This window comes from Macrotis lagotis, chromosome 1 (genome assembly GCF_037893015.1).
Source record: "Macrotis lagotis isolate mMagLag1 chromosome 1, bilby.v1.9.chrom.fasta, whole genome shotgun sequence".
Taxonomy (NCBI): Eukaryota; Metazoa; Chordata; class Mammalia; order Peramelemorphia; family Peramelidae; genus Macrotis; species Macrotis lagotis.
Genome location: NC_133658.1, coordinates 334,547,962 through 334,562,808, shown reverse-complemented (window position 1 = coordinate 334,562,808; position 14,847 = coordinate 334,547,962).

Sequence of the window (14,847 nt, the reverse complement as noted above, 5' to 3'; positions counted from 1 at the left end):
TCCTTCCTGGTCATACTGGCCAATCTGAGAGGTGTGAGGTGGTACCTCAGAGAAGCTTTAATTTGCATTTCTCTAATAATTAATGATTTAGAACATTTTTTCATATGGCTATGGATTCCTTTGATCTCCTCATCTGTAAATTGCCTTTGCATATCCTTTGACCATTTGTCAATTGGGGAATGGCTTTTTGTTTTAAAAATATGTCTCAGTTCACTGTATATTTTAGAAATGAGTCCTTTGTCAGAATCATTGGTTGTAAAGATTGTTTCCCAATTTACTACATTTCTTTTGATCTTGGTTACATTGGTTTTATCTGTGCAAAAGCTTTTTAATTTAATGTAATCGAAACCATCTAATTGGTTTTTGGTGATATTCTCCAACTCTTCCTTAGTCATAAACTGTTCCCCTTTCCATAGATCTGACAGGTAGACTAGTCCTTGATCTTCTAATTTGCTTATAGTATTGTTTTTTATGTCTATGTCCTGTAACCATTTGGATCTTATCTTGGTAAAGGGTGTGAGGTGTTGGTCTAATCTAAGTTTCTTCCATATTAACTTCCAATTTTCCCAGCAATTTTTATCAAAGAGGTAGTTTTTATCCCAATGGCCAGACTCTTTGGGTTTATCAAACAGCAGATTACTATAATCATCTCCTGCTTTTACACCTAGTCTATTCCACTGGTCCACCACTCTATTTCTTAGCCAATACCAAACAGTTTTCATGACTGATGCTTTATAATATAATTTTATATCGGGTAGGGCTCAGCCACCTTCTTTTGCACTTTTTTTATTAAGCTCCTGGCAATTCTTGACTTTTTATTTCTCCATATGAATTTACTTACAATTTTTTCTAACTCGTTAAAGTAATTTTTTGGAATTTTGATTGGTAGGGCACTAAACAGATAGTTTAGTTTTGGTAGAATTGTCATGTTTATTATATTAGATCTACCTATCCATGAGCAATTGACATTTTCCAGTTATTTAGATCTGATTTTATTTGGGTGAGAAATGCTTTATAATTGTGTTCATACAATTTCTGGGTTTGTTTTAGGATGTAGATTCCCAAGTATTTAATGTTGTCTATAGTTACTTTAATTCTATCTCTTGATCTTGGGTTTTGTTGTTCCTACATAGAAATGCTGATGACTTCAATGTTTATTTTATATTTATGTAATACTTATATATGTTACTTTGCTAAATTTGTTAATTGTTTCAAAGAGTTTTTTGGATGATTTTCTTGCATTCTCTAAATATATCCTCATATCATCTGCAAAGAGTGAAAACTTTGCTTCCTCAATGCCAATTTGATTCCTTCAATTTTCTTTTATTCACTTATTGCTAAGTCTAGCAGTTCTAATACTATATTGAATAGTATGGTAATAGTGGGAATCCTTGTTTCACCCCTGATTTTATTGGAAATGCTCCAAGTTTATTCCCATTATATATAATATTTGTTGATGCTTTTAGATAGATACTATTTCTTATTTAAAGGAAAACTCCATTTATTCCTAAACTTTTGAGTGTTTTTAATAGGAATGCATGCAGTATTTTAGTAAAAGCTTTTTAGCATCAATTGAGCTAATCATAGTTTCCTGTTGGTTTTGTTATTGATATATTCAATTATATTGAGTGTTTTTCCAATATTGAATCATCCCTGCCTAGCTGGTATTAAACTTACCTGATCATGATGTATTATCCTAGTAATAATGTGCTGCAGTCTTATTAGGGAGATTAGTCTATAATTTTTTTTAGTTTTGTGGCTTTCTGGTTTTACATATTAAAGGAATTTGGCAGAACTCATTATATTTTTTAAAATAGTTAACTTGTAAATCTATCTGGACCTGGAAATTTTGTCTTAGGGAGTTTATTACTGGTTTCCCCACTTCTTTTTCTGAAATTGGGTTATTAAGTATTTCATTTCCTCTTCTGTTAATCTGGGCAGTTTGTATTTTTGTAAATATTCATTCATTTCATTCAGGTTATCCAATTTATTGACATAGAGTTTAGCAAAGTAACTCCAAGTTATCTCTTTAATTTCTTCCTAATTGTTGATTAGTTCACACTTTTAGTTTTTGATACTGGTAATTTCTTTCTTTCTTTTTTTAATCACATTAACCAAATGTTTGCCTATTTTACTGTTTTTTTCATAAAACCAACTATTAATTTCATTTATGAGATCAATATTTTCTTGCTTTCAATTTTATTAATCTTTCCCTTGATTTTCATAATTTCTGATATGGTATTTAAGTGGGGATCTTTAATTTGTTTTTCTCTAGCTTTTTTAGTTGCATATCCAATTCATTAATCTCCTTTCTCTATTTTATTCACATCGGCATTTAGGGATATAAAATTTCCCCTCAAAACTGCCTTGACTTCTTCCCATAAATTTTGGTATGATGTCTCATTAACACAATTTTCTTGGATATAATGATTGATTATTTCTATTATTTGCTCTTTGATCCATCCATTAGTTAAGATTAAGTTATTTAGTGCCGGGCGCCGGAGGGACCCCTTCCGCCCGTTCCTTCGGGAGGCCGCGGCCGGGCCGGGGCTCGGCCCGAGGCGGCGCCATGGCAGAGCCCGGGGAGGCGGGCGACGAAGCGGCCCCGGGGCCCAGCGGGCCGAGCGCCCTCCCGGGAGAGGCGGCCGAGGAGCCGGCGCCCCAGGGATCAGTGTTACTTCTGGGAGGCAATGAAGTAAACAGTAGGGCGGTGGTGAAGTACTCCTCTGCCCCTCCCCGAGCCGCCTTTGCCCGTCTAGAGGAGAAAACAGACTGAAAGCTTCCACGTGCCAACTGGCTACGGGAAAGTGCCAAACTTGGCCCCGCTGGAACTACCATTCTGGGCAACAGTAAGAGGAGCAAGCCTTTTTCAAGCTTTGGTATGGCGCATGACTTCATTGATTCTGTTGGAAATGATGTGGACATTGTATCTGATTCGGAAACATCAAAAAGCTCCTAAAGATCCCCTACAGTAAGTCCCATGTCAGCATGGCAGTCCATCGCATTGGAAGGACTCTTCTTCTGGATGAGCTTGATATTCAGGAACTCTTCATGAGATCATCTCAGGTTTTTTTTTGCAAGGCAATGGAGTTAAGTGGCTTGCCCAAGGCCACACAACTAGGTAATTATTAAATGTCTGAGGGCGGATTTGAACTCAGGTACTCCTGACTCCAGGGCCGGTGCTCTATCCACTGAGCAACCTAGCCATCCCCTAGTTATAGTATTGTAAAAAAATAGGTTGATTCTCTAATACATAGATATATTTTGATATAGTAAAATGTTCTTCGAAAGATCATAATTGCACCTTGATGGGTGCACTCATTCCATCAAAGTAGATTACAACCTCTGCATGCCTTAAATCTGGAGCAGTTCTTTCCTTTGCTTTCATCCAATTCTCTGAAAATCTTCCTTCTGTTCTTTTAATATCTTGGAAGCACCAGGATGACATTCCAATTGCTTTGTCTTCTGGTGATTTTTTTTTTTTGTTATTGCTACATGACCAGCCTGTATGTTTCATTCTTCAAGGTTTTGGTGTCAGGAACCCTTGATCATTTTAAAAATTACTGAGAACACTGAAAGAGTTTTGTTTATGAGGATTGTATCTTATCAGTATTTGCCATATTGGAAATTCATTGTTTTCAGGATTATTGTGAAAATAGTTTCAGTCTCATGGATGCCTTGTAAGGGTCTTAGAGGCACCCAGAATACCTAGAAATCGAGTGTTCTTGGTGAAGATTCATGAAGGTGGGAACTCGATCTCCCTTCAACTTGAAATCTTCTTTTCGAGGTCTCTGTTCAAGGGGCACTTAATTATGGTTTTTGAATTAGTCTTGAAGCCGTATAGTTCATCATATGTCCAGTGTTTAAGATGCTTAATAAATGAATAATGACTGACTAGCTAAAAAAAGATTAAGTTATTTAGTTTCCAATTAGGTTTTTGTTTATATTTCTATGATCTTATTTTTATTGTGTCATGGTCTGAAAAGTGTATTTATTATTTTTGCCTTTTTGCATTTGATTTTGTGCCCTAGTACATGGTCAATTTTGGTATAGGTGCCATGTACTGCCAAGAAAAATATATATTTCTCTTCCTATTAAGTTTTCTCCAGAGGTCTGTCATATCTAAATTTTCTATGATTTCATTCACTTTCTTAACTTCCTTCTTGTTTACTTTGTGGTAAGATTCATCTAGTTATGAGAGAGGGAGGTTGAGGTTCCCTATTATTAAAGTTTTTTTGTCTATGTCTCTTTGTAATTCACTCAGCTTTTCCTGTAGGAATCTGGATGTTTAGTAATGATATAACCACATTTGATTGCTTGATAAGTTCATGTTATCAAAGTATCATCATAGATTGCTTGATAAACAGCATTGTCTCAAATTACATTAAATTTTAATCATAATCATTTTTTACCCTACCCCCTTTTCAAGTGCCCTCCAAGGACCCATAATCCTCCTCATGAGCCAATGTATCATCCAAAGTCAAAGCATTTCTTGAACTATTTGTACCTTTCAGCCAGGCCTATTTTCTCTCATACTTTACCCCCCACCCCCAAGATATTGTTGTTAAGGAAGCACAGATTATGTCAAAATCTGATTTAATTAATTACTTAATTAACCATTTAATTAATTACTTAATTAACTATTAAGAATCTTAAAGGGCTCTAAGTTTTGGGAGGCTCTGAAGATCTCCCTTGAAAACTTTGCAAAAATTGTTGTGTAAGTTATGGGAGACACTGACTCAGGACCACCCAGTTTATGATTCCCTCATTGGACAAAGTACTAAACTTTGCCAACACAATGGAATTAAAGTGGGTCAAAGGATAATGAGACACTTTCGTTTAGAGTTAATAACCCTGTTTTTCATCAGGGCTTTTTGACTTAAACATAGAGTAATGTCATCTTGGACCCCTTCAGTGAAGAGACAAGATCCAAGTATGCCCATATCCTTTATGTACAATCTCTTTGTTTATATTTAACCCTTTAATTATCCTAAGTAAATATTTCTCAAGAATTTCTCAAGAATTTCTCAAGAAATTTCTCAAGAAATAGAAATGTTATATCTTCCCTTTCAGGGTTGCATACAATTGGATGGTCTTGACCAACATCTGTTTTGTTTTTCCTTCCCCTTTTCATGTACCTTTTTTTATGCAACTCTTGAATCCTATATTTGGTGATTGAATTCTCTTTGCAGTTCTAGTCTTTATGTCTAGAAATTCTGGAAATGTATTTTGTTGAATATTCATCTTTTCCCCTGAAATTATATGCTGAATTTTGCAAGATAGTAAATTCTGGGTTGTAATCTTGCTCTCTTCTTTGGTTTTTCAATTCTTTTTTTTTTAAGCTCTTTGTTGAACTTTTGAATTTCAGTCCAATTGATAGACTGTTTTGAGACTTCCCTTGTGAATGATTTTTCACTGATTTCTTCTTCAGACTTGGCAGTGTTATCTTTGTTTTTTGAAGTAGTTCTCTATAGTGAGTGTTCTGTTAGTTTTTTGCTCTTCTTTGTTGTGTTAGCTCTGCTCCTGGGCTATAGGCAGCATGAATACAAGCTTTTTTTTTCCTGGGGGATGGGGTCTGATCCCTGGCTTGACTTGTTGTTGGCTAAGATGTTGTCTATGCAGTCCACATGTTGCCTTCCCTCCTTTATGTCCAGGTTCAGACTTAGCAGTGGTTTGTTCCTGACCCAATCCTGTTTTTTTACCGGTTCAGACTTTGTTTCAGGTTGGGACCCTCCCTAACTGACTTGATCAGGATCTCTGCTGTTGTCAAGCTGTTGGGACCTGCATTGCACTGTGGCTAAAAGCTTCCTGCTGGCTTTCCTGCTCTTCCACCTCCTGGACTTTCCCTTTCCTCCAAAAAAAGATAGACCTTCACTGAAGATCTACCATGATATTTACCACTGAAAACTACTTTGAATATTCTCTTTTTCTTGGTCGAATTTGTAGCTTGAATGTCAGAGCAGAGGCTTCATTTACCTTTGTTAGGGAAAAGCTCCAGGAGTATGTTAGCTTCACACCACCATCTTGGATCCACCCTGGAACTTTGACCTAAACCTAAGACTCAATTTTAACTATTTGGTAAGGTGGAGTACTGCTTCCAGGGTGGAGGACATACTATTCTAAGCTTTTGAGGGTTTTTGCAACAGTTTTCAGAGCTACCTCCAGAGACCTGCAAATTTACAATTCTTCCTAGGATTTATGAAGAGTATGACTACTGACCTTAAGCACTCCTTTCTGCTCTGGAATTGTAGTGATGGTCCCTACTCTGCTGCAGGCAGTAAGCTCTTCCTGGGACTAGGTCCCAAGGCAGAGCTCCAAATCTGAGTATGGGCAAAACAACAGAGTCCTGCCTCAGTGATAGAAAGCAAAGAGACCCCTGTAAGCTCTCCTGAGTCTCCTATTGTTTGTAGGCTGAAAGTTTCATATCTGACTTCCTCATTGTTTTCTATAAGCTCTCCTGAGTCTCCTACTGTTTGGGGGTTGAAAGTTTCAGATCTGGCTTCCTTCTTGTTTTCCTGGGGCTGAGTCTGTGTTGCTGAAACCTGTACTGGATTGTGCTCTACTCTCACATGGTGTGGCACAGTTTTCCTGCTGACCTTCCAAGTTGTCCTTGGCAGGCCCTGGGCTGAGAAGTCTGGAAACAACCACTGCTTCCACATCTCCTGGTTTGTCCCTGGATGACTGGGGGTTTGTTCCCTGCTTTGTGAGTCCTTTCTAAACCTGGTATAACAAACCCTTCTCATGAATCTTCCAAGTTTCTAGGGCTAGAAAATTGTTTCACTCAGTTTTTGGGGGGTTCTGACTCTTTAGAATTTGATGAGTATTTAATGGTATTTGGAGTGGTTTGGGAGAGAACTCAGAGGAGTCTTTGCCTTTACTTTACCATCGTGGCTCTGACCCCTCTAAAGTGTCAGTTTATTTTTCATTATTTATATTTTCTCTATAACTTCTTTAAACTTAGATACTCCATAAAATAACAAATCAAGTTCTGGTTTGTACCTTTTGCTGGTTTTTGAGATGCAAATGATCACACTGAATATTTAACAGTCTGTTCTCAAAGTCTGAACTGGTTGCTGCAGACTCTTGTTTTAGTATTAAATACAAAGTCCTCTACTTGGAATGGTCTTTCATAATCTTTCCCCCACCCAACTTTTCAGTCTTCTAACATTTTACTTCTTTCTCTCACTCCCCAAAGTGGTTCAGTATTTTGTGATCCAATAACATTAACTTCCTAGCTATTCTTCCTCCATCTCCAGACTCCAGGCATTTTCTTTGGCTGTCCACCCCATACCTCAAATGTTCTCTCTCATCTCTCCACCTTCTGACTTCCTTGGTTTCCTTCAAGCCACAGCTAAAATGCCATTTTCAGAAGATAGCTTTCTTGCTTCCTTTTGATATTAGTGTCTCCTTTCTGTTGATTATCAATAATTTATCTCACATATCAATTAGAACATACATACATATATATATATATATATATATATATATATATATATATATATATATATAAAACTTTTCCACTACTATTGGCCTTTCTTTGTATTTATGGCACCTACCCTAATGGTTAATATATAGAAGGCATACAATAATGCTCCCTGACTGAAATTTTTTTGCAATTCATTAGTATTTACAGAGTGCTTTCCTAAATAAGCTTCCTTCTCTGATAAACTCTAAGTTCCCTTACAGTTTTATATCTATGATCCCCTCACCTCAGGAATTTCCTTTCCCCTAAGTTTAGATACTTTAAGCCATCTGTTTTTCTCTTTAAAAATTTAATTTATTTATCTTTGAAATTATTTTTTAATTTAAAACAGAATTTTGAGGGCCATTTAAATGACACTTTCATGAGGACAGTAAATCATAGAAAGAGCTGAATGGTATCTTGAAGATCATCAATGCATATCTCATTGAATATAATTATTATTATTGTCTCATCTTTTCTAATTTATGTATTTATATGTTCCTCTATTCATTTATTTATTTAATTATTTGTGTATTTATGTATGTATGTATTTATTTATTTGTTCACTTATTTATTTGCTTATTTGGGGGAAGATGAGGGCATTGCATAAAATAATCTCTAAGGTCCCTTCTGACATTCAATGTCTAAGATCTTTCTAGTTCCAGTGATGCAAACTTTATATTGTTATGCTCTAGATTCTGTGAAATCTTGATTCTGAAACCTTTAAGAAAACAAATATGCAATATTTGTAACAATATGTAATGTGACTGCTATCCCTCAAATTACCCATCCCATATATGACTTCCTTTCCTTCAATATGTAAATCTCATCAAGTGAATTGGATTTTTGTGAGGAGATGCTATGCTCAGTCACCAGTCTCACTTTTTCTTCCAGAGTCATCTGGGTCTATGACCTGTGTTCAAATCAAAGCTGCATGACCCAAGGTAAGTCACTTAACCCTGAATGTCTCTTATCCATGGTCATCTCCTGTCATCACAATTCATATCTAACCACTGGACCTAGATGGCTCTGAAGGAGAAAGTGAGACTTGTGATTTAGCATAGCATCCCCTCACTCAAATAACATTTATGTACATGTCATAGGATCTCTTCCCTGATGTAATGGTCTTCAAGAATGAAGGACAAGCTTCAACAATAATAAAAAACTAATAATGACTTTAAAATTGGGAGACCAGAACCCACTTTTCAGGAACCCTGGGTTTGTGTTTCTATGGATCATCTACAACCTTGTGAGTTAGGGAAAGTCATTATTATCAATTATCAAATCATTTTACTAATGATGAAACTGAGAATCCAAATTTACATTATATGCCTATTTTCATACACCTATTATGTCAAAACTGGAATTTGAATATGAACATCTTGATTTCAAATACAACTTTGCCACAATTCCACAGTGAAAGAAGCCAAGGTCCAGAGATATGTGTACTGGGAGTATGGCACACACACACACACACACACACACACACACACACCTGTCATTCTCTTTACCTGGAGGATATTGCCAGTTGATGGAGTCTATGTATGTACCAGACCCCATTATAGATATTATTTGACCAAGATCACATTACAAATCAGCAGCAGAACCAAGATTCAGACTTGGTTTATTTCAATTCACTCCCTTCTAAGGAGATAAAGTCGTGTAGCCTAGGTTAGGATTTATTAGATCTCCTAGAAATTGTGAACTACATCGGATCTGATTCCTTTATTGTACATAGGAGGAAACTAAAGCCCAGAAGAGCTTAAAAAACTCCAAACTTATTGCAAGATCACAAAAGAAGTCAGTGGCAGAGTTGAAATTTGAACCCAAATTGAACACTAGGTTTAATAACTAGATTCTAATCTGTAATTTAGTAGCTAAGTAAGTTCAGTATCTTTTCCAGGAAAATCCCAAATGAGGTCACACAGAGTCAGATGTGACTAAAACAACTAGACAACAACAAAAAAAGTCATGTAACCTTTCTGATCCTCAGTTTCCTCATCTGTAAAATGAGAAGGTTGGTCTAGAGGATCTCTAAAAGGCCCCTTCAACTCTAAATCTTCAGACACAAAGCCCTGGGGTTTTAATCCCTTCAGTTCAGGACTACCTATCCCAGTGCAATACTCTGATTGATGAATGCCTCTCATGATTCACACTGGGGGGAAGGGGGAGGAGTCTAATATTCTTTAATTTCCTAACTAGCAATACAGTCCCAGTCTATAAAATTCTGAAATCATAAACAAGTCATTATTGCCACTATCACTAGAAAGCAAGACCAGTTCATTCTCCCAATGATTCTTCTCATCATTCCTTTGAATTTTCAAAACATGTAACTTTATAGCAGTGGTATAAATGGAGCCCTGAAACATAAAGATCTCTGTAAGTCACATAGTGACTTAGAAAACTACACATTAACAATATCTATATTCTATTGTATTTTTATAAATTTTGTTAAAAATTTCCCAATTACATTTTAATCTAGTCCACTTAAGTGTTGCAAGCATCAATACCATCCTTGGACAGCCAGTTTGACTCTTCAACTTTTCATCACTTTCCTATAATACCACCTTCTTTCCTTACAATGCAAGCTCCTTGACTGCATAGACCTAATGGTTTGCATTTGTATTTGTTTCATTAGTTCATTCATTCATTCATCCATCCATCCATTCTATTTTCTATAAGTTATTGTTATTTAATGAGTTAGAGCCCAGTGAAGAATGCTGCTCATTTGAAAGACAACAAAGGGAACTAGCCAGGATAAGTCTATCAAGCAGTAAATATTGAATTAGTGCCTACTATGGGCCAGGCACCATGCTAAACTGGTGACATAAAGAAAGGCAAAAGACAATTCCAGTACTTAAGGAAGACATAATCTAATGAGGGAGATAAGATTCAAGCAATTATGTATAAACAAACTGTGAAGAGGAAAACTGGAAACAATCAACATAGATGGAATCCAGGAAGGTCCTAAATTAAGAAGGACTGGGAATAGTTTTCTGTAGAAGGTGGGACTTTAGCTGGGACTTGAGAAATCTAGTGAAGTCTGGAGGCAGTGATGAGGAAAGAATTTCAAGCTAGCTAGTGAAAATGCCTGAAGAAAGGAAAAGTGTTGTGAATTGCTCAAAGCTCATTTTCACTGGAACAGAGTACTTGAGTGGAAGAGGAATAGAATAAGGTATAAGAAGAGTGCAAAGATAGAAGGTATGAAAAGACTTGTGATGGAAAATACCATCCACATCCAGAGAAAGAACTATGGAGTCTGAATTCAGAACAAAGCATATTATTTTCATTTTATTAAATTTGTTGTATGTATTTTTCTTTTTCATGTTTTTTTCTCTTTTGTTCTGATTCTTCTTTCATAACATGATTAATATGGAAATATGTTAGACATGATTGTACATATAGAACCTCTATCAGATTACTCTCTGTCATGGGGAAGGGGGAAGGAAAGGAGGGAAGGAAAAAATGTAGAATTCAAAAACTTATAAAAATGAATGTTAAAAACTATCTTTACATGCAATTGGAAAAAATTTAAATTAAAAGAAAAAAAAAAGAAAGTATTCCTGAAACTATTATGTCTCTTACCTACACAAAATGAACCTATTTTCTAAAGGAAAGCGATCAAGAGCCTGCAGTAAGCCAAAAGTTTTGTTCATTCCTAGAAGCTTTTGCTGGTGTTTGCTGATTGATCTTGCCCAGTTATGCACTGCAAACTGGCTTAAATCAGCCTTTTATTAAACTGTTTCTTCAAAACATCCTGCTTTTGTATCCTACCTGTTCCTGGGAAAGACTATCCATTCTTTATCCTAACTCTTCCCCCAACCTCCTCTCTGAGGTTTTCAAGAGAGAATCCCCCTGCTTCTCCTAGTCTGTGGGGTTCCTTTGTAATTTATATTGGGGTTCTTTGGCACTATTGTCTGATTATCCTCCTAATATAACTTTTCAGTTTTTGACTCAGCTTGGACTCTTCTCCATTTTGATGGGTGAATTTCTTCCAATTGACAACAGTTCAAGTTATGAAGTACATTGAATGAAATAGATGATTTTATAACTGATCTTGAAGGTTATAAGGGAGCCATGGAATTTATAGAACATAATCATACTCTTTTGTATGATTACTTTGAATGCTGATTGAACTAGGGACTAGAAGAACATCCAACAGACTTGCTGAAGTCTAAGCATGAGGTGATGAGGGCCTACAGCAGAATGGTAGAAATGTCAGAGGAGAGAAATGGTTATATACAAAAGATACTGGTGAAGGTAAATCAACAGGCTTTGGCAGCAACCTATCGATTAAACTCTTAGGTACATTCTACAGCTGACCAGAAGGTAGAGGTCATTTAAAGGACATGGTAAAGAAGGTTACAGGAAAAATGCCCACTCAGTCAACTGGCAAAATCAAATGAAATGCTGGGATATGAAAAGGGGTAAAAACATCACTTGTACAAAAATATTCATAGCTGCCCTGTTTGTCGTGACAAAGAATTGGAAATTAAGTAAATGTTCTTCAATTGGGGAATGGCTTAACAAACTGTGGTATAATTATGTCATGGAACACTATTGTTCTATTAGAAACCAGGAGGGATGGGAATTCAGGGAAGCCTGGAAAGATTTGCATGAACTGATGGTGAACAAGATGAGCAGAACCAGAAAAAACACTGTATACCCTAACAGCAACATGGGGGTGATGATCAACCTAAATGAACTTGCTCACTCCATCAGTTCGACAATCAGGGATAGTTTTGTGATGGAGAATACCATCTGTATCCAGAGGAAGAATTGTGGAGTTTGAACAAAGACCAAAGACTATTACCTTTAATTTAGTGGGAAAAAAAAAAAACCATTATCTTACTATGTAATTCAGCTATCTCTTATACTTTATTTTTCTTCCTTAAGGATATGATTTCTCTCTCATCACATTCAACTTAAGTCAATGTATACCATGGAAACATTGTGAAGACTAACAGACTGCCTTCTGTTGGGGGTGGGGTGGAGGGAAGGAAGATTAGGGGAAAAATTGTAAAACTCAAATTAAATAAAATCTTTAAAAAACGAGAGAAAGAAATGCTGGGGTGAGTTTGGAGCCAGATTTTAAAGATTTTAAATGTTAAATATAAGAATTTATATTTGACCCCTGGGCCATTGGGAGCCATTAGAATTTATTAGGCATGTGACATAGTTAGACAAGAAATTATTTTTATTTATTTTTTTATTTTTACATTTTTGCAAGGCAATGGGGTTAAATGGCTTTCCCAAGGCCACATAGCTAGGTAATTATTAAGTGTCTGAAGCCAGATTTGAAATCAGGTACTCCTGATTCCAGGAGGTGCCACCTAGCTGCCCCTAGACATGAAATTATAAGCAAATTTCTTTGGTATCAATGTGGAAGGTGACTTAGAGTCATAATGCCAATTATGAGGTTGTTGCAATAGTGAAAAGAGGTAATGAGGATCTCTACTAAGATAGCACCTATGTGAGAAGAGAACAGACAGATGATGTCAGAGATGTGACCAAACTAACCATAACCATGTGTGAATATGTTCTGCTATAAGATTTCTCTCTAGATATCTAAAGGTCTCCTCCCCAATCCCCACCCTTTCACACCCCTTATTCCCTTCTTTCAGTATTTTGGTCTTCCATTTCTACTTGGTTCCTTCTAGGACAAAAGCAACCTTGATTCTGCCCTGCCCTCAAGCAATATCCCCATCTGAGATATTAGGAGATAATCAGAAAGACAGTCAAAATGGATGTAGCACTTCAAGAGATCTTAGAGGTGATTTGGATAAATTCTTATTTAACAAAGGAAGAAGATGAATGCTATAATAGACAGGTTTTGAGAACTGGAATCAGAAAGACCTGACTTCAAATGCTACCTCACACACTGACTAATTCTGTGATTTTGGGTAAGTTACTTAACCTGCCCTCCCCCAGTTTGCTCAACTAAAAAAACGGGCAGAATTATAAAATCTAATTCATAGGGTTGTTGTGAGAATCAAGACACAGTATCTGAAATGTATTTTTCAAACTTTACAGTACTATATAAATTTTAGCTTGAGAGGAGTCATAAAATTTGTCCAAAGTCATTATAACTAAAGAGGAGAAGAGCTAGGATAGAATCTAGATCTGACTAAAAATTCAGCTGTCAGTTAAAAGAAGCCCAATTTTTTCTCCTCTGGCCCATGTCAAAGGTGAAAACAGCAATTACCAGAAGAAACATTTATATTCCACTTAAAACATTCTACTTCATGCTCGCAACACTAATGACAAAGGCACTCCATTATCTTTTACCCCATTTTATAGATGAGAAAATTGAGATTCAGAGAGGTTAAATGATTTATACATGACCAAATAGCTAGTAAATAACAAAGTAGGATTCAGACCTGAGTCTTGTGAATCTCTAGGGCTATGATTCTTTGTCATAAATCAATCTGGGTCAGTATAGTACAGGGAAATAGAGTCCTAGGGTCAAGAACAAGCAGGAAATTACATTCTAATTCCCAAGGGAACACAGTATGGTAGAAAGAGATAAGTCACTTCCTTTTGTAAAGCAAGGGAGTTGGCCTAGAGAGTCATTGTTCTAGAATTGGAAAAGATCTCAGAGGCCATCTACACAAAATACTCATGTTACAGAACAAGACAATGAGATCTGCTGTCATTAAGCAGTTTGCCCATTCTTGCACAGAGGAATATTTAAACCCAGGTAGATCCTCTGATTGCATAACCAGTGTTCTTTCCACTATATAAGGGTGCCTCAAATATATTTCCACTTCAAATATAGTAAGTTTTAAGGTCTCTTTCAGAGTTAATGAACAATAAAAATAAGGGATGCAGTTAGAGGCTATAATTGGGGGAAATAGATAGAATAGAAGCAGGGGTAGTTCATTCCTCAAACTACTTACTAAAATCTATTCATCTATGGTCAATCATTATTGTTTTTGTTTATATATTATTTTTTAGCTCCTAAATTGAAAAAGAGAAAGAAATAGAGGGGATCTAGACCTCCAGCCTTGTGTTACATCTGAGGTACCATATAGCATAGGATTGGGAGAATCTGTTTTTAAAGATACATGACACTGGACGTCACATTGATTTTCACTTCTGTAAAATAAAGTTGAAGCAGTAAAGGTCCAGGAGCAACATGATTAAATGGAAAGAGGAGTGGTTATTGAGTCAGTATATGTGGATTCAAATCCCATTTCTGCTACTTATCCTTTATTCTTCTGACACATCTCCATGCCTTCATTTTCTCATGTTAAAAAAAATCAATATGATGGTATTTTAGGTCTTTACATTTCTAAAATATTATGAAACTGGGATTCTTAGAAGTAGTTATGATTACAACTTAATCAATTTCATATTACAATATGGTGCTTTATAACAGAAAT